At 45.3% G+C, this 25,815-nt stretch overlaps 1 long non-coding RNA gene across 2 annotated transcripts in view; it reads right to left on the bottom strand.

Moving 5' to 3' along the window:
- The window catches only part of LOC117367303, a 58,881-nt gene that overhangs the window by 11,486 nt on the left and 21,580 nt on the right, over positions 1-25,815 (bottom strand). The window contains exons 2-3 of one of the 2 annotated variants that reach the window (XR_004540729.1): positions 15,320-15,521; positions 1,958-2,048 (exon numbers count right to left, since the gene is read on the bottom strand). This is a non-coding gene — a long non-coding RNA (uncharacterized LOC117367303). Of the gene's footprint in view, positions 1-1,759; positions 2,049-15,319; positions 15,522-25,815 lie in introns of those variants that run through there. The other variant, XR_004540728.1, reaches the window with a different exon arrangement.

Genomic DNA, 25,815 nt, shown 5'->3' with positions numbered 1-25,815 from the left:
ATATTGGCTTATTCATGCTGATGGCACGCCACTGACTCGTTTTCAATTTTCTGCCCTCTTGAAGAGGTGTCTGGTGGCGGTTGGATGTGACCCGCAGTCTTTTGGGACACATTCCTTCCGTATTGGGGCTGCTTCTTATGAGGCTGAACGGGGGGCTTCTCCTTCCATGTTATGTAAAATTGGGCGTTGGCGTTCTACATGTTATAAACGCTATGTGAGGCCTGGCTGTATGTCAGTTTGTGCATGATTTTCTTGCTGCTTCAGTTTTTTCTACAGGTCCTTTGCCGCCTGATAACTGTGTGTGGTTATGCGGCCATTCTTACATCTTTTGGGCTCAGAAACGTGCAGTGGAATCTCGCTGGGGATCGAAACTGGGCCTTGTGCAATATGGAGTTCGAATTCATTGGCTGGGACTCTGAGGCATGTGCTGGGACCAAATTCTTCCGACCTTGTTGCAAGCCAGAAGATTTTCCTGTCCTCAATTGTTTGTTTTTCATGTTGGTGGGAATGATCTTTGCAAGGTAAAAGGGGTGGATTTGATTCGAGGTATAAAGCGTGACTTATTGTTGGTGGCCAGTTATTTTCCTGGCACCCGCTTAGTCTGGTCTCGCATTATTCCTCGGATCGTTTGGAGGGATGCGCTCAAGGTTAAAGGTATTGAGCGCTTGAGAAAACGGGTAAATTCTGAAATTTCTCGGTTCATTGTTTCTCTTGGTGGGTTTGTTTTATGCCATGATTTGATTGCAGTTGATTGTCCTGGTTTATACAGACCAGACGGTGTGCATTTATCTGATATTGGTCTTGATATTTTCTTGAGTTCTATCCAAGACCTGTTGGAAGCTTGTTATAATGTGCAGCATGGTCGCAGTTGGGGGGGGGGGGAGCGGTGACTTGCGAGGCAGTCACCGCTTGTGGCGGAAATGTGTTATGGGGTGAATTGTGCACAGTGTGGCTTATGAAGTTATATATTTTATGTGCTTATTCTGCTCATGTGCGGAACCGCCATGGATGGCCGGCATGATTCTGCGATACCGCAAGTCTTGCTGGGGGAAGTGGGGTTTCATGGAATGTGATGAATTTGTTGAGCTGAGCTAATTCGACACCGATTAGCATCAAGGGGTTTGAGTTTTGTGAGTTGAGCTAGTTCGACACCGAATAGCTCCAAGGTTTATGGTTGTTAAGCTACACTGAATTATTTATGTATAAAATGTTATGTTTTTACCAATTCATTGATGGATAAGTTTAATAAAGCTGCGGCCCATGCTTTGCCATTACTAAGTGTTATGTGTCTTTATTCAGTGATGTGAGTATAAGGAGTGATGCGAATGCCAGTGCTATACAATTCTACCACAGTGACATTGTTCCTCTTCCTCACGTAGGCTTCTGCTTTGGAACCGGGAGTGGCTTACTTTGCATATCATAGCTGGGATATCATATCATCTAGCTACAGTTGCATACCGTTATACCCGCTTGCTGCTTTCTTGGATTCTGCAATGATTCTACATCTGAGTGGCTAGGAGGTAATAGAATTACAGACACCAATAAAGTTCCAAAAACTTTTTATATATCACCTTGTTCTTATTTTGAAAAGGAATGCCAGGGCCCATTCAGCAGTACCTCCTGAACCCTATCTACCTTGCACTCTGTCCACTAAACTGAAGATGGCAGAAAGAGAAAACCACACAGGAAACCTATAAACCAATATAAACTTTTTTAAATAAAACAATAAAAATATTAAAACTTTTATTAAACTGGCAGGCAAGGTTTTCAGGATATGCATGAGAGAGATTTGCATACCAAGAAGGCTGTGCAGGCAAATCTCTCTCATGCATATTGTTTTTGGTGAGGAATAAGACAACTCCAAACAACCAGAGGCTGAACGTTTTCACACAATCAAGTTATCTCTACTGTTCTCTCAGAATGGTTTACATATTTATTCTATCTACTCATTATTCACCAGCCTGAGCGGCAAGTTCTTGTCGCACCCCCTGCAGGAAGGCCTGCTCCTGTCTCCATAGGAGGTGACCATGTTTGTGTAGATCCTCCATCTGCATAATGGAGAAAGAGAGAAAGAAAGGAGAGGGAGGGATAGGTTGAGTGTCATATTGCAGTGTGACATAACAATCTGACTTATGTCTTGACCTCTATATCACAGAAAAATGGATTACAAGATATGCTGGCCTCCAGTGATAATAGGATAGGGTCAGAATAGAAGCCCCTTCCCTTCCTGTCGCACTCACACTCCCATACCAGTATGATGTTCCTAGGTGCAGGTGGTTATCACTGCTTTGGGCAAAGAAGGAGGACAGGTGGGTGTGTCCTGGCCTATAGGGATTTGCAGTGGAGAAAAATCCCCCCCCCCCACGCATCCAGAACCTACATTAATAAATTAAAGTTTATAGACCATTATGCCAACAGTAAAAATGAATTTATTCAGATATTTAGGCAACTTTTCTTGTCCTGATGGGATGACAATCTATGGAACGCAGCTGTGGTAATTAAATGGGTTGGCCAGGGTGAGAAGGAACAGCATGGTTATGAACTTGCAATCTCAGGATGCTGAGGGTGTAGCTTTCACAACTGTGCCACTATCTCCCTAGACTTGCAAGCTGTGATACAGATTGCTGTGTACATATGCCAAAGAGAAATTATAGGGACATATATGTAATCATAAGGCAGGGGCAAGCACTTTAATATTTTACTTTCTTTTGGCAAAGTTGATTTCAATATGTTTCCATTACAAATGACATGTTTGGTGTCACTTGCATGTGGCACAAAGATTAAAAGCAGCACATTGTGAATGAGGATATATGATGAAGAAATAGAGTTTGTAAGTTCAAATCCCAGTCCTGTACCTTTGGGAAGTGTTTGTAAAAATAACTATTTTATATAGGTTTACGTAAAGAAAAATTTTTTACATTATTATTTGTCATAACCTGACTATGAATACTTACATCCCTGGGAAAGGAGGCCAGCCTGTTGAACCTCTTGGTGAGGCGGTGTCAGGAGGTTCTGTATTGCAGGTAGGTTATTTACCTGCCTTCCACCTTAAAATAGTGATGTTCCTTGTGCAGGAACAGTGTGTCAAAGAGCCTGGAATCCTCAGTGCCACAGTTAGGATTTCTCCTGGCAGCCATGCTTTCTAAATCAATTGCATTGTAAAAATCAGTGATTTTATGATGTCACACCGCTAAAAAGCGATTACATCATATCGCACCGCTTGAGCGTGCTTGTGGATCCACTACAGCACTGTCCAAATGCCGTTATTATATACACAACGACGCTTAAATTGAACAGTAATAAAAACTTAAATGCTATTATTTAGTGGCTCATTATATAGCACAATGGTTAGAATGAGGATTAGCATGTAAACCTGATATGAAGTTTCAAGTTTATTAGTGTATTTGATTAATTGCCTATTAAAATTTCTAAGCGATGTACAAAATCAATAAGGAGCAATAAAAAGAAACTAACAATATACATAGTGGTTATATATTATACATACATGAGTCGGGAGGAAAAAAGGTTAAAAGTTACAATTTTTAAATTTTTCGGTAGAAAAATAAAGGAAAATACAAAAGGAGGGGGTGTTAAAACCATAGCATTATTAAAAGCATCTCCAAAAAGTATAAAAATTTTCAAATATTAAAAGCGTCATTAAATAAATAAGTCTTTAATAATTTTTTAATGTTGAGATATCTTTTTCAATTCTAATGTATTGTGGTAGGGCGTTCCACCATTGAGGTCCCATCACAGTGAACATGTCTGATCTACGTGTTCCAATAATTTTTAGAGAAGGTACTGTAAGCAGATTTTGTCCAGATGAGCGAAGTGGTCGTTGTGTATTATGTGGGATTAAATATCTAGATATAAATAAAGGTTCATTGGATGCTAGTGTTTTAAAAATGAGTAATATTATTTTAAATGTAATCCTGTGACCGATTGGTAGCCAGTGAGCATCTATTAGCAAAGGTGTAACATGGTCATACTTTCTTGCATTAAATATTAATTTGATAGCCGTATTTTGTATTAGTTGTAATCTCCTTTTTTCTTTCTGTGTGATATTGAGAAGAAAGGCGTTACAGTAGTCAAGTATAGCTATTACTAATGAATGTATAAGTATCTTGATTGATGTTAAGCTAAGAAATTTAGCAATTGAGCGAATCATTCTTAATTTATAATAACACTTTTTAACTGTAAGAGAAATGTGAAATCAACTCCCCCCATGTACTTTAGCTCACACAATACACATTTTAACTAAAATAATTACAAACTACAGACTAAATAAATTACAAAAGTGAAATAGAGTAACTTGGGCAGTCTCAGGAAGAACACAGTATGGACATAAGTTCACATATTTTTGCAGCTGGTCTACTTTTCAGTGGCTTTAGAGTTTGAGCTAGACGCTAATTTCAGTCAGTACAAAAGAAACCATATATAGCTCACCAAGTTAAGGTGCATTGTTGCATCTTGTCTATCCTCTCCAGCACACCAGTTCAAGTCCCACTGTCACCTTCACTAATTTTAACAGTTTCTTATTAGGTCTCCTAGCAGTCTAGATGGTGGACTTTGCCATTTTTCATCAACATTTCATTTTGAAGGTACATGTTTTGATATGTATCCTAGAGACATAAGTATTGGTACATTCAGCTTGGTTTTAGAATTTGGGGTATGTATGTTGGGTGGGTTTAGGATGAGAGAACAGGCTGCTTTAAAAATCTTAGAATTGCTGCAAATCATTTTAAAGCTCAACCCAAGGTTTTCTGGTAGATAAATTAATACAAACCACACTCAAGACTTAAGCCCATGACCTTTGGAAAATATAAGCAGTGCTTTTAAGCATAGAGCTACACTGGGGATTTGGGAACAGGAGCCTCAACAAATGCCTTCATGTAAAAGCTTTGAGAAGTGAAGGCAATGATTCAAAGTCAATACAGGTGTGTTTGTCGAAACAACACCCAAAGCATGCCCAATCAGTTTGAAAGTTTTCTGGCGGGAAGTCCTAACGGTGCTTATGACGTCAGATGCAGTTTTTTGTCTGCTTAAGACTCTCGTGCGTTTGTCCTTCTGCTGCTTGATTTGTGATATTGTGAGACTTTGTACTGTGACCTCACTGTTTCTCCTTTATCCTACCTTCTCCCTTTTGTTTTGTATTTGTCAGTTGGTGTCTTTTGTTTTGTGTTGGTTTGAGAGATGGCTGAGTACTTTGGGTTTGTGTTAAGTGTGGAGGGGCATAGATTGTTGGGGAGAGGAAGGGGTCCAGCCCCGTCCCCAGCCCTGGGGTGTGGCCAGGTTAGATGCCCAGGCACAGGCCGATGCGGATGCCAAGTCCCCAGGGTATATAGGCAGACAGAGGAGCAGTGTATTGGTCTCTTTAGATTTAATCAGGAGACCATAGTTCATCTGTGTGAGCAACTGCAGGATGATCTAGAGCACAGTTCTTCAACCGCCGGTCCGCGGACCGGTGCTGGTCCGCAGGAAATTTTTGCCGGTCCGCGCAGGGCCGGCAAGATTGACTTACTTCAACTTCCTGCCAGTCTGTGCAGGGCCGGCAAGATCAACATCTGAAGTCTGCGCTAGAGAGCTGCACGGGGACGACGGGGAATCCCGTGGGGACGCCCCCTAGGGTCGCGGGGATCCCGTGGGGACGCCTCCAAGGGTCGCGGGATTCCTGCGGGGCTGGATGTACTCAGTCGATGTAGCTCCTCTCCCTGGATGTAGCTCCTCTCCCTACCTGCTCTGCTTGCAGCACAGAGTCGAACAGAAGTCTTCTCACGTCAGCGCTAACGTCGGAGGGGAGGGAGGGCTTAAACAAAGCCCTCCCTCCCTCCCTCCGATGTCAGCGCTGACGTCGGGAAGACTTCCGTTCAGCTCTGTGCTGCAGACAGGGCAGGAAAGGAGAAGAAGAGTAGCCTCGCGGCTCGAGTGGCGTACCAAGGGAGGGGGGCGGTCCACCCCAGGTGCAGCACAGCCGGCCAGGTCCCCTTACTTTTGTGGCGCTTCCCCGACTGACAACAGCCCCAGTCCGACAAACCTCCCTGTCCTGTAGCCGCGAATCTAAATTACCTTCTTACAGCAGCTGTAAGAAGGTAATTTAGATCCGTGGCTACAGGGCAGGGAGGTTTGTCGGACCGGGGATGTTCTGTTGTCGGTTGGGTGGGGAAGCGCCACAAAGGTAAGGGGTAGGGAGGGAGAAAGGGAGGAAAGGTGGAGTGGAGAAGAAAAGACACTTAAGGGAAATGGGTAGAACTGAGAGGGGAGAAGGACGCTGAAAGCACTGGGGAAGACGGGGGGGAGAAGGACGCTGAAAGGACATGGGGAAGACAGAGGGGGGGAGAAAGACACTGAAAGCACATGTGGAAGACAGAGGGGGGAGAAGGACACTGAAAGCACATGTGGAAGACAGAGGGGGGAGAAGGACACTGACAGGACATGGGGAAGATGGGGGGGGAGAAGGACGCTGAAAGGAAATGGGGAAGAGAGAGTGGGGAGAAGACGCTGGCAGGGAAGAAGACAGAGATGCCAGTCTATGGGGGGAGTGGAGGGAAGAAGATGGGTGCCAGACCAATTTGGAAGGGGGGAGAAAGGGAGAGGCACAGTAACAGAGCAAATGGAAGACGCAGAGGGAAGAGAGACAGTGGATGGAAGGAAATGAATGAGAACATGAGGAAAGCAAAAACCAGGCAACAAAGGTAGGAAAAGAATTCTATTTCTTTCTTTTTTTTTGCTTCAGGATAAAGTAGTATATTAGTTGTGTTGATAAAAATTTATAAACATTAGAGGCTCTGGTAGAAACACGTTTACAAAGTATGTATTCTTCCCAATTAATATTTCCAAATTAATAAAGTCTTTTTGCTTATTTGTAAATGGGTTTCTACCAGAGCCTTTAATTCAGTAGCATAATTAAATGAAATAACTATTTCTGAAGTTTATAGAGACAGGCAGGGACAGAGGGGATTCCTCACAGGGACGGGCGGGGACGGAGGGGATTCCTCGCGGGGATGGAGGGATTCCTCACGGGGACAGGTGGGATTCCTCACTGGGACAGGTGGGACTTTGGCAGGGACGGGTGGGATTTCTGTCCCCGTGCAACTCTCTAGTCTGCGCTGGGCCGGAGAGATCTTGGGGAGCCTCCGACAGTGGCTTTCTCCCCTCTCTGCAGCTCTCCTTTACTTCCCAGCGCAGCGATTCACGAAGGCAGCCTCGGGGCTTTTGCTGAGTCGCGGCTGCCTCTGATGATGCAACTTCCTCTTTCCTCAGAGGCGGCGCGACCCAACAAAGGACCTGAGGCTGCCTTCCTGAATCGCTGCGCTGGGAAGTAAGAAGAGCTGCTGGGAGGGGAGAAAGCCACTATCAGAAGCTGCTGGGCAAGGGAAAAAAAGGGCTGCTACTGGAGAGGGAGAAGGAGAAGGAGAGATGCTTCTGGGAGGGGAGGAGGGAAAGGAATCTGGGAAGCTCATGGGCAAGGAAAAAAGGGACAGCTGCTACTGGAGAGGGAGATGGAGAGATGCTGCTGGTAGGGGAGGAGGGAAAGGAATCTGGGAAGCTGCTGGGCAAGGGAAAAAAGGGACAGCTGCTACTGGAGAGGGATATGGAGAAATGCTGCTGGTAGGGGAGGAGGGAAAGGAATCTGGGAAGCTGCTGGGCAAGGGAAAAAAAGGGATAGCTGCTATTGGACCTGGAGGGAAGGAGAAGGAGAGATGCTGCTGGGAGGGGAGGAAGGGAAGAGAGTTACTGCTGGACAGGAGGAGGAGGGAAGGGATAATGAAAAAAGGAAGGAAACAGCTGGCAGAGAGATTAGAGGAGGGGAAGGGGAGACACAGGCATGAGAAAGTAGAGAGATTGATGATAGGAAGGGGTCAGCAGAAAAATAAGCAGAGAGGGACAACGATGATAGATCTAGTGTAGGAGAGATAAAAATGAAGAGAGCAATGAAGCTGGAATGAATCATGTAAAAAGGAGAGAGGGGTACAAGCTGGATGGAAAGGGGAGAGGGGCATAGAAAGAAGACAGATATCATATGGAAGGGGGAGAGGACAGACAGTGGATGGAAGGGGCAGATGCTGGATTGAAAAGACAGAGAGGTCAGACGCTGGAAGGAAGAGAGTGAAAAGAAGATTGAAAGCAGAAACCAGAGACGACAAAAGGTAGAAAAAATAATTTTATTTCTATTTTGTGATTAGAATATATCAGATTTGAAATATATATCCTGCTAGAGCTGGTGTTAGACATAACTGGGGACTGCAAAACCCAGGAAGTGCGTCTTTAGCTTCCAGCTGGCTTAGGGCGCTCTCTGACCAGGGGGCAGTTGCCCTAGTTGCACTCCCCTAAAACTATTCCTGTCATGTGTGACTGCAGTATTCTGTTAGCATGATATTTCTGTGTAGCATTCTGTAATAATTTGGCTCGTTCAGTTTTCTTGATAGTAGAGGGGATATATGTGAAGGGGAGGGGAGACAGGGGTTTTGTTGATCCTTGCTCTGAATTATTTGTATTTATAAAATGACAATTGTACAGAATATTGTTTCTTTTTATACTTTAATAAAATACATTCAATATAAAATCATAACTGAGGCTTGTGTGGATGGGATCAGATGATTTGTAGGGACTGAGCTCGTGGAGATGGGGCGGAAATGGGGTTTTTAAATTTTAGTCCTAGTAGTTTGCCGGTCCACAAAATAATTCTTTTTTTTCTGCCGGTCCACGGGTGTAAAAAGGTTGAAGAACACTGATCTAGAGCACACCACTCTTAGGGAACAATCCAGTTTATGTACAAATAACTACAGCCCTGGATTTTTTGGCTACTGGAACATTCCAAAGGCCCCTGGGAGCTGGGGCTGGCATCAGTCAACCATCTGTCTCCAGGATTATAAATAGGTTTTGGGATGTATTTTTAAGGTGGATTGCTATTTATACAGATTCCGATGAGTGAGGCAGACCGGCAACACACAACAAGGGGTTTTTATCAACTGGCATGCTTCCCTTCTGTCCTGGGAACTATAGACTGCACACATTTAGAACTCAGACCACCTGCGGAGACTGAAAGGCAATTTAGGAACCAGAGGGCATATCATTCTATGAATATGCAAGTGGTCTGTAGTGCTACAATGGAGGTGATCAATGTGTGTGCCAGCTTCCCAGGGTCCTGTCACAATGCCTATATCCTGGCCCACTCCGGCCTAAGTGGCAGGTTCCAGAGGGGAGAAATCCACGGTGGCTGGCTGGCTGGTTGGTGAGTTATCATACTACTGCAAATAAAGCTTTGCTTCATTAACCTTGCTTCATTTGCTTTCTCTCCTTTTACCACAGAGTCGTCGCAAACATTGGAGGATGCATAATAATAACAATCATGCATAATAATAATAATAATAATGCAGGATAATGTGCAATAACAATGCAGGACAATGCAATAACAATGCAGGACAATGTGCAACAGATATGTGCCCCTTTTCTAATATTATTTCTTCTTGCAGGTGATCGTACCTATCCAGCTGCAACCATGGCTGATGACCTCGTTGTTCATCCCCACTGGCCGGAGGAGGTGCGATATAACTGGGCTCTGAACACTACACGGGCCATTATTGAACGTGCATTTGGGTTGCTGAAGTCCCAGTTTAGATGCCTAGTCTGCTCAGAAGGGCAACTGCTCTACAGCCCGGACAAGGTGTGTTAAATCTTTACAGCGTGTCGCATGTTACATAACATGGCGGTGAGAAGAAGTTCTATCTCTGACCTATGTGACCACAACCAATGGGATTTAAATAGGCGGGGCATAATCCACTCTCTGTGTTTGGGGAACCACCATGTTTGATCGAGGAGTTGATTTGAGAGTATGTTGAAAAGTGTCTGGTCCATTTAATTGAGAGGTTTGAGCAGCTATCCTTCAAACGTTAAGTATTTGATCATATATAACTTTGTGTTTTGCAGGATTGACTGTGACTTCACATCCTGAAGCAGCTTATAATTAGCGAAACGCTGGCCACCGTTGATGTGCGGTGTCTTTCTGTTTACTCAATAGAATTTGGCTTTTCAAATCATTTTCAGATCATAGGGGTCCTGATACAAGGCAGAGTATATCCCACTTGCATTGCACAAGGCTTTTCTCTATTGAAATATTATTGAGGAGGTTTTTTATGCCAGTGACTTTATTACACCCTGTAAAACTCCACCTGTTTTCAACCTGAATTTCTCGGTTTGGTGGAGGAGGATCTGAGGCTTTTTCCTCCTCTTAATAATTTTCACAGAAGAAGCATTGCTGATGTGCTTTGTTCTGGAACTCTATGCTCTGTGGACTCTGCTGATCTTTCATGAGTAGTGCTGTGCTGTAAACCAGGTCGAAAGTGTAGTGAGATTATTTTATTATGGTGAGAAGAAGGATGCCAGACCCTCCTGAGCGAGTCCAAGACAGGGGAAAGGTTTAGAACAAACACCAGGAAGTTCTTTTTCACTCAGAGCGTGGTGGATACATGGAACACGCTACCGGAGGATGTGATAAGCAGGAGCACGCTACAGAGCTTCAAAGAGGGTCTGGACAGGTACCTGGAGGACAAAGGGATTGAGGGGTACAGATAGGAGTAGAGGTAGGTAATAGGGATAGGATTAGAGGCAGTTACAAAATTAGTCAGGGACACTGTTCAGGCAATTAGGCCTGATGGGCCGCCGCGAGAGCGGACCGCTGGGCAGGATGGACCTCTGGTCTGACTCAGCGGAGGCAACTTCTTATGTTCTTTACAGAAGATGCTTTGTATCATTGTGAAATAGGCATAGAGCAACCTAGCATCTACTTTTTTGTGATCTTCATGAAGGCTTTCCCAGCGGCACAGTTTAGATGGAACAGGGATAATGTTGTGAAGAACATAAGGACATCCAACCTAGACAGAGGCTGCTACCTGAGCAAGAGAGCATAGAAGAGACCAGGTGGTCAGGGACCCATTTCTTGGGATAATGGTGAGTATATTTCTTGATGTGCACTTAACTGTGATTCCCCAACAGCTTCTCTCTCTTTCTCTTTCTTTCTCTCTTTCTCTCATGTGACAGAATGTGATGATGCCTCTTTCCCTAGGCAGCAGTTAAAGCTCAGATGTCCCTGACCACCAAAGCAAGAAGTTATTGGTAGCAGCTCAAGTATTAAAGCAGCAATAATAGGTGAGAATACAATATTGCAACCTTTATAAAATTCTTAAACTATTTTTGACCTTGTGCTTATTTACAAAAGTGCGATAACCCTAACCCTGTGTGATATGGGGACAACATCCATGTGACATCTTGAATATTATCCGGGCATTAGTGTTTTTCTTAGTAAGCACCACTTTAAATTCAGCTACTTCATCATATTGACCTTTGTTTTATCTAGTGTACCTGAGCCTATTAAGTTATTTGTACAAGTTCACAAGGAGCAGGATGCAAAGGAGAGAAATGGGGTGGAGGAACATGGATGCTTGACCTATAAGAAGGGTGGCAAACAGGATAGCTGTGCTATGTTTCAAGGGTGCATGGGCTGGCATGTCTTCTACTTGCTCACCAGTCCAACATTACCTTTGTTTAATCGATTTTAGTTATAGGGAGTTATCAGTTGAGGCAGTGTTTAAGAAACACAGCCTGTGGCCACAATCCCTGCTTTCATAATGCTGTGGTCTGCCCTACTTGGCCTACAAGAAGATGCCACTTTCCTGGGATAAAATTTGATTTTCTAATCTCATGCAGCTGCAGATGGAATACCTCACTAATAACATCCATTGCAAGATACTACTTGGACATCCAGCAAGGCGTCCAGGAAGACGCCTAAACTGCCTCACAGCCTGCAAACAGCATAATGTTTATGAAAATGGCATTATATGAGAGCAAATAGGAAGATGGTAAAATGGGTGAGAGTGGGATTTGAGCTGGTGAGCATCTGCTTTAACTTGGTGAGCTAGAAGCACTTTCTTTGTGGTGATTGTGATATCATTCCTAAGCAGATGATATAGGCAGATCTGTAAGCTATGATATGCCAGGGCAGTCAGATCCACCTGATAGGAAGCTGATGTAGCTCAATGTGTTAAAATCCTGTGCTGATTTTCCAGAGATTGTCAGTTCAAATCCCAGTAGTGGCCCTTTGGGAAGTGTTTTTTAAAAATGACCAATTTGTTTTTGTACATTATTTGTGAAAACCTGAATATGGTGCTCATGGGGGAGGAAGAGCCTTGCAAGGTGGTTGGTATCCTCAGTGGAGAAGTAGGGTTGTTTCCTGGCATCCATTCTAGCAAAATTTGCTGCCGTTTAGCCGTGCTTCAGATGCTCCAGTACGGTGCAGCAAGAACGACGCCTATACTGAACTGCTATTTTGAACAGGTGGGCTGGATAGGATGGATGAGGTGCAACTTGGTGAGCCACAGATGGCTTCTTTCAATCAGTGCAGAGGTTTCTTACCATGAGAGCTTAGGATGTCCTAGCCATGGGAAGGTGAAAATAAGTTTGCCTGGAAAGGGAAATGCACTGATGGAAAATGACAATGTCCACCTACCAATAGTATGAGAGCTATTAGGAAGCTGTTAAAATGAATGAAGGTAGAGGTGGGATTTGAACCGGTGAGCTGGAGAGGATAGATAAGATACAACAAGGCACTTTAACTTGGTGAGCCACAAATTGCTTCTTTCTATGAGGGGAGAAGTTTCCTACCTTGATAGCTTAGGATGTTCTAGCCATGGGAAGGTGAAAATAAGTTTCTCTGGAAAGAGAAATATGCAGATAAAAAATGGCAAAGTCCACCATCTAGACCAGGGCTGCCCAAGTCCGGTCCTCGAGATCTACTGGCAGGCCAGGTTTTCAGGATATCTACAATGAATATGCATGAGAGAGATTTGCATACCAAGAAGGCAGTGCAGGCAAATCTTTCTCATGCATATTCATTGTGGATATCATAAAAACCTGGCCTGCCAGTAGATCTCGAGGACCGGATTTGGGCAACCCTGATCTAGACTCTCTTAGGACAGCTAATAGGAAGTTGTTAAAATTAGTGAGGGTGACAGTTTGATTTGAACTGGTGAGCTGAAGAGAATGGATGAGGTACAATGAGGCGCTTTAACTTGGTGAGCCAGAAATGCTTCCTTTGTGGTGATTGTGATATCATTGCTAAGCAGATGATACATAGACAGATCAGTAAGCTATGATATGACAGGGGAGTCAGAGAAACCTGTGTGGAAGGTAGTGTAGCTCAATGTGTAAAAGCTGTGTGCTGCTTTTGCAGGTGCACCTTGATGATCTCACAATGAAGTCAGCATTTTGGAACTGCACAGCTCCATTTGCAATGAACTAGAAGCCACATTCAGGTCTGCTATGTGTTTTATTCTGTTTTAAAGCTTTGCCAAATGAAGTTATGGTCTTTCTTTGCTTTAAAGAATGAGCTGATTGGAGGAATGTTTAGTGAGAAAGGAGGTGTTGTTTGTAGCAAGAATCCTAAAGTTGTGATTTTCATGTGCTGTAATTAGCTAATAACATTGCTTCTTTGGCCAGGGAAGTTAGTAAGTTATAAATTCATTGTGCTTGTATGGCTATGTCCTGGGAAGTTAGTAAGTTATAAATTCATTGTGCTTGTATGGCTATGTCCTGTTTATGTGCTGGCTGAATCACAGAATAAAATCCCTGAACTGTATTTAGGAAGATCACTTTGGAAACGTCCAAAATCTTCCTAAATCCCATTCAGAGAAACATCTATCTAAAGCCCAAACAAAGCTCAGCAGATGACCTACAGGACTGCCTCAATAGCATCTATCTGACTAATGTCTTTCTGAAGCCTAAACCACATCTATCTAAAGCCCAAACAACGCTCAAAGAGCTATTCCTTCTAGTGCACCTAATTTTACAGTCCATATACAGCTTCCAATGTGGCACGCAGCTTAAAGTTACCCCTTCTATGCTGATGTTTCCAGTTCAGATCCCAGTCAGTACCTCTCACTGAAAATAAAATATTATAAATATCCTTTTAAAGATGGCACAGGGTGTTACTTTTTTATTTTTACTATGTTAAAGCTTACAATCCTGAAATAATAAAGAAAAAGAATATGACAGAGCAGTGAGATCCACCTTGTTTTTTCTCCTGGCATGTATCTTAGCAGAATTAACTGACATAACGACACCTATGTGGAACAGTATAATAGAACCAGAATTGTTATTATTGTATGGCTCATTGTCTAGCACAGTGGATTAGCATGAAGATTAGCGTGTAGGCTTATTACATTTTATCAAAATTCCAGTTCAACTCCCACAAAAAATAATATATTATAAATATCTTTGTAGAGATGGTATACTGTGTTTCTATTATGTTAAAGCTTACAATCATGAAATAATGGAAAAGAATTGGTAAAAAACACATTTTTATATATAGCTAAATACATTGTAGGGACATCCACCTGGCATCTAGAAGTGGAAAAAAATATATTATTGGAGACGCATATCTGACGCCTATCTCACGTCTAAGTAACGTGGAGTGCGACTTGCGCTTCATAGATGTCTAAACCACATCTAAAGTTAGGCGCAGTTTGTAGAATCAGGGCCTAAATGCTCCAATGCTACTGCTCCAATGCTCATATAATTCCTATGATCATTAGAGCAGCGTCAGAGCATTTAGCATCTTGGGCCACAGTAGAAACCTCTGCCGCAGCTTAGTAAAAGAGGACCTTAGATAAGATATTTAGGAAATTACACGCCAATTACTGTCTTACCATTTTGGGGGAAGATCATTAAGAAGGTAGTTTTGAAACAATTAGAAGAATTTATGGAACAGAAAAAATTATTGGACATACTGTAGAATCATAACTGGTCTCTATGGTTTGGTTAAATGTGTAATCTTCTTTTGATACAGTTGATATTGAGATTTTTATTTTTATTTATTTAAAAATTTATGTACCGCATACAACTATGCAGTTTACATATCACATACATTAAATCTTATTTCCCTGTGATTTTTACATTGACATAACTAGACAATATAAAATGTCAATATACCAAATCAGATCAGATTTCAACAATTTCCTTCTTCCCATCTTCTCCCTAATTCACTGATACTATCTGATCTACTTTTTACTTTCACAAGAAATGACCTGTGATCCTACTTTGTAACCCTCCTTCTATAACTCTTTTGTAATTCGCCTTGAACCGCAAGGTAATGGCGGAATAGAAATCTCTAATGTAATATAATGTAATTTAACAATTAAGGAAGAAAAAGGCATTAGATCAAACAATACTTTTCAATGTAGATGGCAAAATCGATCCACATATACTGTACAGGCAAAACAAATCAAATTCCAACAATTCAAGAATACAAACAAGCTTTAAATCATACCTTGCCAAAATGGGGTGGAACAGTTTTAATTGATTTGTTTCTTACTTTCAGGATTGGTTCATACAGGTAAAGTGGTATGGACATGCTTGGATGACACATCAAAAGTTAGTATTGAATCTTGCTAAAACAGAATTGTTATTGGTTGGGAGACATGAGGACCCACTATGGTCTGAAGTTGTTGAAGTCGATGGTCTAAGGATTCCTGTTAGAAGGAAGATGAAAGTTCTAAGAGTTCACTAAGATTCCACTTTGTCTATAAATGAGCAGATATTAATTGCTGTTAAATCAGCTTTCTTCCAGATGCAGTTGTTAAGCTGGTTGAAACCAATGTTATTTCTTTATGATTTTTTCTCAAGTTTTTTCTCAAGTTTATTAGGATTTTATATACTGCCTATCAAGGTTATCTAAGCGGTTTTTACAATCAGGTACTCAAGTATTTTCCCTCTCTGTCCCGGTGGGCTCACAATCTATCTAATGTACCTGGGGCTATGGAGTGACTTGCCCAGGTCACATTGTAGTTCAAAATATAGTGATTAAATGACTGGACTGCTGCAATGTCTTGTATATGGGGATGATGTCTTCTAGATGCAGAGCACTGCAGGTCATTCAAAATGCTGCAGCACGATTGATTTGTGTTGACAGTGAATATGAACGTGTAACCCTTTTGATGCTACAGTTGCATTGGTTACCTATTAAATTTCATATAGTCTACAGCAGGGCTGCCCAAGTCCGGTCCTCGAGATCTACTGGCAGGCCAGGTTTTCAGGATATCCACAATGAATATGCATGAGAGAGATTTGCCTGCACTGCCTTCCTGGTATGCAAATCTCTCTCATGCATGTTCATTGTGGATATCCTGAAAACCTGGCCTGCCAGTAGATTTTGAGGACCGGACTTGGGCAACCCTGGTCTACAGTGTGTTTTGGGTTTTCATGCAATTTACCATAAGATTCCATGCTATTTGTCAAATGCTATAACTCTGCATCAACCATAACAATCATTGCGATCTGAGTTGTCAGTGCGTTTATCTATGGATGGGATACAATACGTGAAGTATGCTAGTACTAGGAAAATGGCCATTTCTGTAGTCAGAGTGAATTTATGGAATAACTTGATTGGTCACTTGAGATTAAGAGTTTTAAGAATCTTTGAAAAACAATATTTTTTATGGAAGCTTTTACTGTGAGTGAATAAGAAACAGTGGTGGATAAATAAACAAATGCAAGATGGACTGTTAATAATTTGGATTTGTTTGTTTTTATGATATTCTGCATGTTTGCTTTATATACAATGTATGGGTTTTTTTTAACCTACTTAGGTTTAGGAATGCTATAAGTTTTTAAAATAAATAATGTGTGAGAATATATGCCTGCTGTCCTTGGAGAACATCTGCTACAGGTGAGTAATTTTGCTTTACCTCAGAAGGAGAAGTACCGTATTTTCGCGGATATAACGTGCACCATTGTAAAACGCGCACAGGGGTATAGCGCGCAGAAATCACGATGATATGTACAAAAACTTTTCTATACCGCGCTCAGGCATATAACGCGCATGCTGCCCGACTCTCCTCTGGCCACCCCGACTCTCCTTTCGCTCTCCCCGACTCTCCTCTGGCCACCCCGACTCCTTTCGCTCTCCCCGACTCTCTTCTGGCCACCCCGACTCTCCTTTCGCTCTCCCCGACTCTCCTCTGGCCACCCCGACTCTCCTTTCGCCCTCCCCGACTCTCATCTGGTTGCCCCGACTCACCCTGACTTTCGGTGCACTGCCCCGACTCTCCTCTGGTTGCCCCGACTCACCGTTCACCCGCCCTGACTTTCGGTGCACTGCCCCGCCTCTCCGTGCCTGTCCCCCTTGAAGTCCTGTCCCCCCTTGAAGGTCTGCCTGTCCCCCCTTGAAGTCCTGCCTGTCCCCCCTTGAAGTCCTGTCCCCATCCTGAAAGCCTGATGCCCCCCCTCGACGTCCGATTCTTCTCCCCCCTCGGCAGGACCACTCGCACCCCCACCCCGAAGGACCGCCGACTCCCCGACAATATTGGGCCAGGAGGGAGCCCAAATCCTCCTGGCCACGGCGACCCCCTAACCCCACCCCGCACTACATTACGGGCAGGAGGGATCCCAGGCCCTCCTGCCCTCGACGCAAACCCCCTCCCCCCAACGACCGCCCCCCCCCAAGAACCTCCGCCCGTCCCCCAGCCGACCCGCGACCCCCCTGGCCGACCCCCACGACACCCCCACCCGCCTTCCCCGTACTTTGTGTAGTTGGGCCAGAAGGGAGCCCAAACCCTCCTGGCCACGGCGACCCCCTAACCCCACCCCGCACTACATTACGGGCAGGAGGGATCCCAGGCCCTCCTGCCCTCGACGCAAACCCCCCTCCCTCCAACGACCGCCCCCCCCCAAGAACCTCCGACCGACCCGCGACCCCCCTGGCCGACCCCCCCACCCCCCTTCCCCGTACCTTTGGAAGTTGGCCGGACAGACGGGAGCCAAACCCGCCTGTCCGGCAGGCAGCCAACGAAGGAATGAGGCCGGATTGGCCCATCCATCCTAAAGCTCCGCCTACTGGTGGGGCCTAAGGCGCGTGGGCCAATCAGAATAGGCCCTGGAGCCTTAGGTCCCACCTGGGGGCGCGGCCTGAGACACATGGTCGGGTTTGGCCCATGTGCCTCAGGCCGCGCCCCCAGGTGGGACCTAAGGCTCCAGGGCCTATTCTGATTGGCCCACGCGCCTTAGGCCCCACCAGTAGGCGGAGCTTTAGAACGGATGGGCCAATCCGGCCTCATTCCTTCGTTGGCTGCCTGCCGGACAGGCGGGTTTGGCTCCCGTCTGTCCGGCCAACTTCCAAAGGTACGGGGAAGGGGGGTGGGGGGGTCGGCCAGGGGGGGTCGCGGGTCGGTCGGAGGTTCTTGGGGGGGGGGGGCGGTCGTTGGAGGGGGGGGGGTTTGCGTCGAGGGCAGGAGGGCCTGGGATCCCTCCTGCCCGTAATGTAGTGCGGGGTGGGGTTAGGGGGTCGCCGTGGCCAGGAGGGTTTGGGCTCCCTTCTGGCCCAACTACACAAAGTACGGGGAAGGTGGGTGGGGGTGTCGTGGGGGTCGGCCAGGGGGGTCGCGGGTCGGCTGGGGGACGGGCGGAGGTTCTTGGGGGGGGGCGGTCATTGGGGGGAGGGGGTTTGCGTCGAGGGCAGGAGGGCCTGGGATCCCTCCTGCCCGTAATGTAGTGCGGGGTGGGGTTAGGGGGTCGCCGTGGCCAGGAGGGTTTGGGCTCCCTCCTGGCCCGATATTGTTGGGGAGTCGGCAGTCCTTCGGGGTGAGGGTGCGAGTGGTCCTGCCGGGGGGGGATGTATCGGACGTCGGGGAGTCGGCCGGGCAAGAGGGCTTGGGCTCCCTCTTGCTCCGATCGTGGATGCGGGTGCGGGTGGGAGCGCGTGCGAGCGGTCGTTCGGGGTGGGGGTGCGAGCGGTCCTGCTGGGGGGGTGAATCGGGCGTCGGGCGGGGTGGGAACTATGTTTAAAAACTTTTGTATACCGCGCTCAGGCATATAACGCGCGAGGGGTATGCGCGGTACGTAAAATCACGTATAACGCGCGCGTTATATCCGCGAAAATACGGTAACCACAAGAAGCATATCTTATACTAATCTAAATTGGGTAAAAATTATATAGTCCTAACTAGTTTCAGTATGTGGGATAGCAATAGTGGAGGAGCAGTGGCTGTACACTTGGTGGCTCAAAGGTGAAAGAAAATTTATCTAAGATTAATGACATGTTTAATGAGAGAGTAAATGGTTTCTTAGTCTGCTGAACTTCTGTTACCTTCTACCCAAGAGCAATACTACTTTGGCCCAAACCTACTTACCCCAAAGAGAATAGACACCAATACAAACAATAATATCAGCATTAGTAAAGTAGTCCCATAAAAATAGTATAAGACCCCCCAGTATATCAGTAAACACTGTACCCATGCAACAGCCCAACCACCTCATACCTCCCTCTCCTGTCCTTCCTCTACCACACCTTTTCATACAATTATCCTTTTCAATTAAGTAAACATTCCAGTGGGACACATGTACACGAAAAGAGATCACTTTGTGAAACAGGAGGCCCATTGCCTCCAACTGAAACCCCCTCCACACAAAAAACCTTGAGGCCCAGAACCTGGACAGGGCATGTCTTTGTTAATGCTTAAAAGTATACAAACAACCATTGAAATAGCAATAAGAGGGGGGGTGAGGCGCTAGTGAGCTGCAATGGAGTAGGACGCGTGACGCTAGAGCTCCAGCAAATACTATTACTAAATCAATAAAAACTCAATTTTCGCCCTTAACTAGTTAAGTTTTTTGAGCCCTGGAGTGCTGATAAACATGACTACAGTAAAGCCTGGTAAGCGCAAAAGCGCCGAACCACCTTCGCCACAAAAATCTCTTGCTGGCAAATCGGAAGACGATTCACAGGCCTCCATAATTGAGGAACTCCGATCGATTCGGAATCTTATCATAGATACTAAACAGGATATCTCCGATATGAGAGACGACCTTAATACTCTCAGAGAGGAGTTCGGAAATGTCATACAATGAACGGACACATTGGAGTTGAAAATGCTGTCCTCGGAGGATTCCATAAAAGTTCTCCTGAAACAAACAGACATTCCGGATCTCCCAACTGGAATTAGTGCTGGAACATGCAAATAACAAGGCCAAGCGTAACAGCTTTCGTCTTCTCGGTTTACCGGAGGGCAGGGAAACTTGCTACCTTACAGATTTTTTCACTGCCCTCTTGCCTGAGCTTTTGAAAATCCCTGCTGAATCGCAGTTAGACTTTGATACAGCCTTCTGGGTGCCGCAGCACGTGGCGCGCCATAACCAAAACCCGAGACCGATTGTGGTTACACTACTTCGCTAAGCACGGGTCCAAATGCTTCTACAGAAGGCTAAGGGGCTCAAAATAAAAAACAGTCTAAAAAGTGGCCTAAATGACTACTTGGACGATCAAAAAGCCTGATCGTCCAAGTACCCATAATCAAAGTTGGTTTTAGACGTATCTAAAACCAGCTTAGGCCTTTCCCCTGCCTCTAAACGCACAGAGAGAAAAGAGGCATTTTTAGAGGAGGGGAAAGGGCGGGCGGTGGGCAGACCTAGACCTAGGCGTGCAGCAGGTATAACCAAAACTTTAGGCAGGTTGCCTAGTCGGCACTTATACATTTTGACTTAGACCAAGTCAAAACAGGTATAAGTGCCGAAAAGGGGCCGCTGAGATGATCGTGACTGCTGCGATCAGCTTAGCGGCCCCAGCAACCTGCCTACACCCCTACAGCAATGATCGCGGCAGGAGAGATGGCTCATCTCCCCTGCCACGATCCACCCTTCCCCCCAACGATCAGGGCAGGAGGGAGCCCAAGCCCTCCTACCCAGCAATACCCAACCCCCCGGGCCGAATCCATTGGGGCCAGGAGGGAGCCCAAGTCCTCCTGGCCCAGCGATCTCCCCCCTCCCCCCACCAGACGATCCAGCCAGGAGGGAGCCCAAGCCCTCCTGGCCCGGTGATCTCCCCCCACCAAACGATCCGGCCAGGAGGGAACCAAAGCCCTCCTGGCCTGCAACCCCCTCTAACCCCCACCCCCCACTAAAATACGGGCAGGAGGGATCCCGCCCCCCCGAACTCCTGATCGGCCCCCAACTGTCCCGCGACCCCCCTGCCACCCCCATGAACCCCCGCCCCCACTCCTCTTCCCCGTACCTCAAAAAATGTTGGCCGGACGGATGGGTGCCAAGACTGCCCGTCCGGCAGGCCAGCCAGTGCAGGGGCCTTAAGCACATGGGCTGGGTTGGGTCCATGTGCCTAAGGCTCCGCTCACAAGGAGGGGCCTAAGGCTCCCAGGCCTATTCTGGTTGGCCCAGGTGCCTCAGGCCCCACCTGTGGGTGGGGTTTGAGCCCCCTGGGCCAATCCGGCCCCATTCCTGCTCTGGCTGACCTGCCGGATGGCCGGGCTTGGCACACGTCCATCCGGCCAACATTTTTTGAGGTATGTGGAAGGGGGGTGGGGGTTGGGGGGTCATGGGGTTGGCGGGGGAGTCGCAGGTCAGAGGGGGCCAATCGGAGATTCGAGAGGAGCGATCATTGGGGGTTTGCATTGAGGGCAGGAGGGCCTCCTGCCTGTATTTTAGTGGGGGGTGGGGTCAGAGGGGGTCACGGGCCAGGAGGGCTTGGGCTCCCTCCTGGCCAGATCGTGTGGTGGGAGATTGCCGGGCCAGGAGGGCTTGGGCTTCCTCCTGGCCCCAACGGATTCGGCCTGGGGGGTTTGGGGATCGTGGGGCAGGAGGGCTTGGGCTCCCTCCTTCCCCGATAGTGTCGAGGAGGTCGGGGGTGCCGCAGGGCAAGAGGACTTGGGCTCCCTCTTGCCCCGATGTCATCGGGGGGGGGGGGGGTTTGGGGATCATGGGGCAAGAGGGCTTGTGCTCCCTCTTGCCCCGATGTCAGGGGGTGGTGCATTCTGTAACCGGTGTGTTTGACAGACACCGGTTACAAAATCCAGCTTTTAGGCGAAGGACTGGCTCCTTCTTCGCCTAAAAGCCCTTGTCTTGGACGTTTGGGGCTTAGGCTTCTTTTAGGTTGAGACTCCCAATATTTTTATTGTTTTAGTAATTGGGTAGTCGTGATCTTTTATATGTAACGTTGTTTTGGTAATTTTGTCTGTTGGGCTTGCAAGGAAGACTTTTGTTTTTTCTGTGTTTAGTTTTCAGTTTGAAGTTGATTGTCCAGTGTTCTATTTCGGTCATAATATGAGAAATGTATTCTGAGGTCTCGTTTGTTATGCTGTTCACTGGGATTAAAATGGAATGTCATCTGCATATATGTAATAGTTTAAGTTTAGCTTTTGCAGTAAGTGTCCTAGGGATGAGTTGTAAATGTTGAATAGTGTAGGTGATAGTGGTGAACCCTGAGGGGTTTCTCCAGGAGTTTGAGTATGTCCCACCACTAACCACACGGTATGATCTCTGTTAGGAAACCCTGTATCCAGTTTCTTACTCTTCCCGTAAGTCCTATTGCATCTAGGCAGTGGAGCATTATTTTGTGATCAACAAGATCAAAAGCACTGCTGAAGTCTTGTACAATCAGGGTACTTTTTCCTTTGCTGAATAGGCCATATAGATGATTAAGGATTGAGGCTAGGACTGTCTCAGTGCTAAAACCTTTTCTGAATCCTGATTGGTGTTCATTGAGTATGCTAAATTTGTTTAGATAGTTTACCAATCACGAGATCTCATAGATTTTTTTTAATTTTAGCAACTGAGAGAGAAGATGCATAGTAGGTTCGCCTGATGGCTCTGTTCAAGTTGCTGCCTTCTGATGCCAGAGCTGTAGCTTATTATAATGCCACATATGTAAGCCTTGAATGGAACCCATGCTGTTGGCTAGATTGTATCTGTAATTCTGTTGTGAAAAAAAATACTATTATAGCTAAAGTGCCTGCATCCACAAAGCTTTGCTTCTCTAATAACCCAGAGTTAAAATGCCACTGGAGCATAGATTCCAGCTCTATGGTTGCTAGAGCACTCCCAATATTTTTTGCAGCACTGCTCAGCCATCAAAGCTGAAATTTTCTCAATGTAGACCTGCAGGACAAAGCAGGAAGTAAGGCTGTGTCTCCTCAGCTTTTGCTCCCACCTCTCCCTGCAGCCTAATGGTCAGATTATTCCTTAGCTATCCAATTTGCTGCAAAGGAGGCAGAACCAGTAGCTTAGGAGACTCTATTGGTCAGACATGGCAGCTGGGCTTCAACGCTAAAAAATGTAAGATCATGCATCTCGGCAGCGGAAATCCATGCAGAACATACTCCTTGAATGGAGAAACGCTAGCTAGGACTTCAGAGGAACGGGACTTGGGGGTAATCATTAGTGCGGACATGAAGGCTGCCAAACAAGTAGAGAAGGCCTCATCTAAGGCAAGGCAAATGATGGGATGTATCAATAGAAGCTTCGTCAGCCGCAAACCTGAAGTCATAATGCCACTCTACAGAACCATGGTGAGACCTCATCTGGAATACTGTGTGCAATTCTGGAGGCCACATTACTGGAAAGATGTGCTTCGAGCTGAGTCGGTCCAGCGGATGGCCACTAGGATGGTCGCTGGACTCAAGGGTCTCTCATACAAAGAAAGACTGGGCAAACTGCAGCTCTATACCCTGGAGGAGCGCAGAGAAAGGGGTGACATGATTGAGACGTTTAAGTACGTCACAGGTCGTGTCGAAGTGGAAAACTATATATTCTTTCCCAAGGGACCCTCGGTCACAAGGGGGCACCCGCTCAAACTCAGAGGGGGGAAATTTAGTGGTGACACCAGGAAGTATTTCTTCATGGAAAGGGTGGTAGATCACTGGAACAAACTTCCGGTGCAGGTGATCAAGGCCACCAGCATGCTTGATTTTAAGAATAAATGGGACATTCATGTGGGATCCCTACGAGGGTCGAGCTAAGGAACTAGGTCACTAGCACTCAGTCTCAATGGGTCAATAGAGTGGGCAGACTTGATGGGCTGTGGCCCTTTTCTGCCTTCATCTTTCTATGTTTCTATGACAGTCCTTAGCCAGCCAATAGGTTACAGAGGAAAGCAGGACAGAATATTGATGTTTCCTAAGCTATTTGTCCTGCCTCCCCTTGTGTAGCATGATATGATTAATTTTACTGGACAACAAATTTGCTGATAAATTTAGGCATTTTTATTTTATCTTATGCTGCTGATATTTTTATTTTAAGTCCAGCATTGGATAATCTGTTGGCGGCTTTGAGATTTATTCAAAAGGTAATTATATTAATGGATAATTGGGCAGCCAATAATGTCTTACAGCTGAATAATCAAAATACTAAATTAATTTGTTTTGGTAATCCAAGTGGGTTTATTGGTCAGAAAATAGTACAGAGTACTGGAGAAATTCTTATGATAGAAGAAAAATCTAGGATTTTGGGAATTATTTTGGATTGTCATCTTGTCATCTACCTTATTCACTGAATTCAAGCTTAAGCATTCTTCTCTTTTGCATTGAGTGTTACATGTATGACTTTCTCCCGGTTGCCGAGAAGTTATGTCTGTGCTCGCTGCAAAGAGCTCCTAGCTCTCAGAGAAAGAGTGCGTTCCCTTGAGGCTAGAGTAGCAGACTTGGAGGAGCTGAGGGAGACAGAGAAATACATAGAGGAGACCTACAGGGATGTTGTAGAGAATTCCCACCTCCAGTCTGGTAGCCCCTGTGCTGTCTTGGAGGAGAGAGGTCTCTTAGAAGGAGAGCATCACCCTGGTAAATAATCCTGTAGCTAGGACCTGCCCACCATGGGATACAATATCCTCTCGCACCGAGGATATGTCTCCAGGGGCTTCTGCCCAGGAGGGAAAAGTTAGGACAGTGGTTGTAGTTGGTGATTCGATTATTAGGCATGTAGATAGCTGGGTGGCTGGTGGGTGTGAAGATTGCCTGGTCACTTGCCTGCCTGATGCGAAGGTGGCGAACCTCACACATCACATAGATAGGATTTTAGATAGTGCTGGGGAGGAGACAGCTGTCCTGGTACATGTAGGTACCAATGACATAGGAAAATATGGGACGCAGTGCGATGTAATAAATGAACAAATTACATCTTGGCACAGTGCGACAGAACAGTTGATAGAAAAGCTGGCCCCGTTATGTAGTAAAACTATTAGTCAAAAGAAAATCTGAAACCCCTGGTTCACAGATGAACTTTCACTCATTAAAAAACAACTCAGGTCTTTAGAACGGAAATGGAGACGACCTAAATTATGGGATAATTTAGATAAATACAAAGAACAAATGCAGTATTATAAAAATAAAATAAATTTAGCAAAAAAAAATATTACTCCAACAAAATTGCAAGTGCTAAAAATTCATCTGCTCTCTTTGCAATATTAAAAAATCTCACAGCCCCAAAAAGTATTGAAGATCCATCTTTAGAAATCAATCCTAGTGCCCAAAATCTCGCTGATTATTTTGTAAATAAAATTTAAAAAATTAGAGAATGTATCAATTCAAAAACTAATTCTAACATAGACGTAGAACAAATACAAACGATACCTATTTCTAAATGCGCCAATTTCAATTTACCAACTCTAGAAGATCTTAAAAGACTCCTGCAAAGTATTAATATTAAGGGCACAGACTTCAATTCAATTTCTCCTCTTTTCCTAAAACATTATTTTTCCTTCTTCGGTCCTTTTATTCAGATAATGATATAAACCAGTCTAACAACAGGATTTATACCAAAAGAATGGAAAGAGGCAATTATCCGTCCAATTATAAAAAACTCAAAAGAATCAATTGCAACCAAATCAAATTACCGACCCATAGCTAATCTTCCCTTTCTTGCTAAATTAATAGAAAAAGTTGTCTTTAATCACGTAACCAACTTTATAGAAAAAACTCATATACTACATCCAAGTCAGACAGGCTTTAGATCAAACCATTCAACCGAACATTCCATGATAGGACTTACAAC

Source organism: Geotrypetes seraphini, chromosome 9 (genome assembly GCF_902459505.1).
Source record: "Geotrypetes seraphini chromosome 9, aGeoSer1.1, whole genome shotgun sequence".
NCBI lineage: Eukaryota > Metazoa > Chordata > Amphibia > Gymnophiona > Dermophiidae > Geotrypetes > Geotrypetes seraphini.
This window is presented reverse-complemented; position numbering and strand designations above follow the sequence as displayed.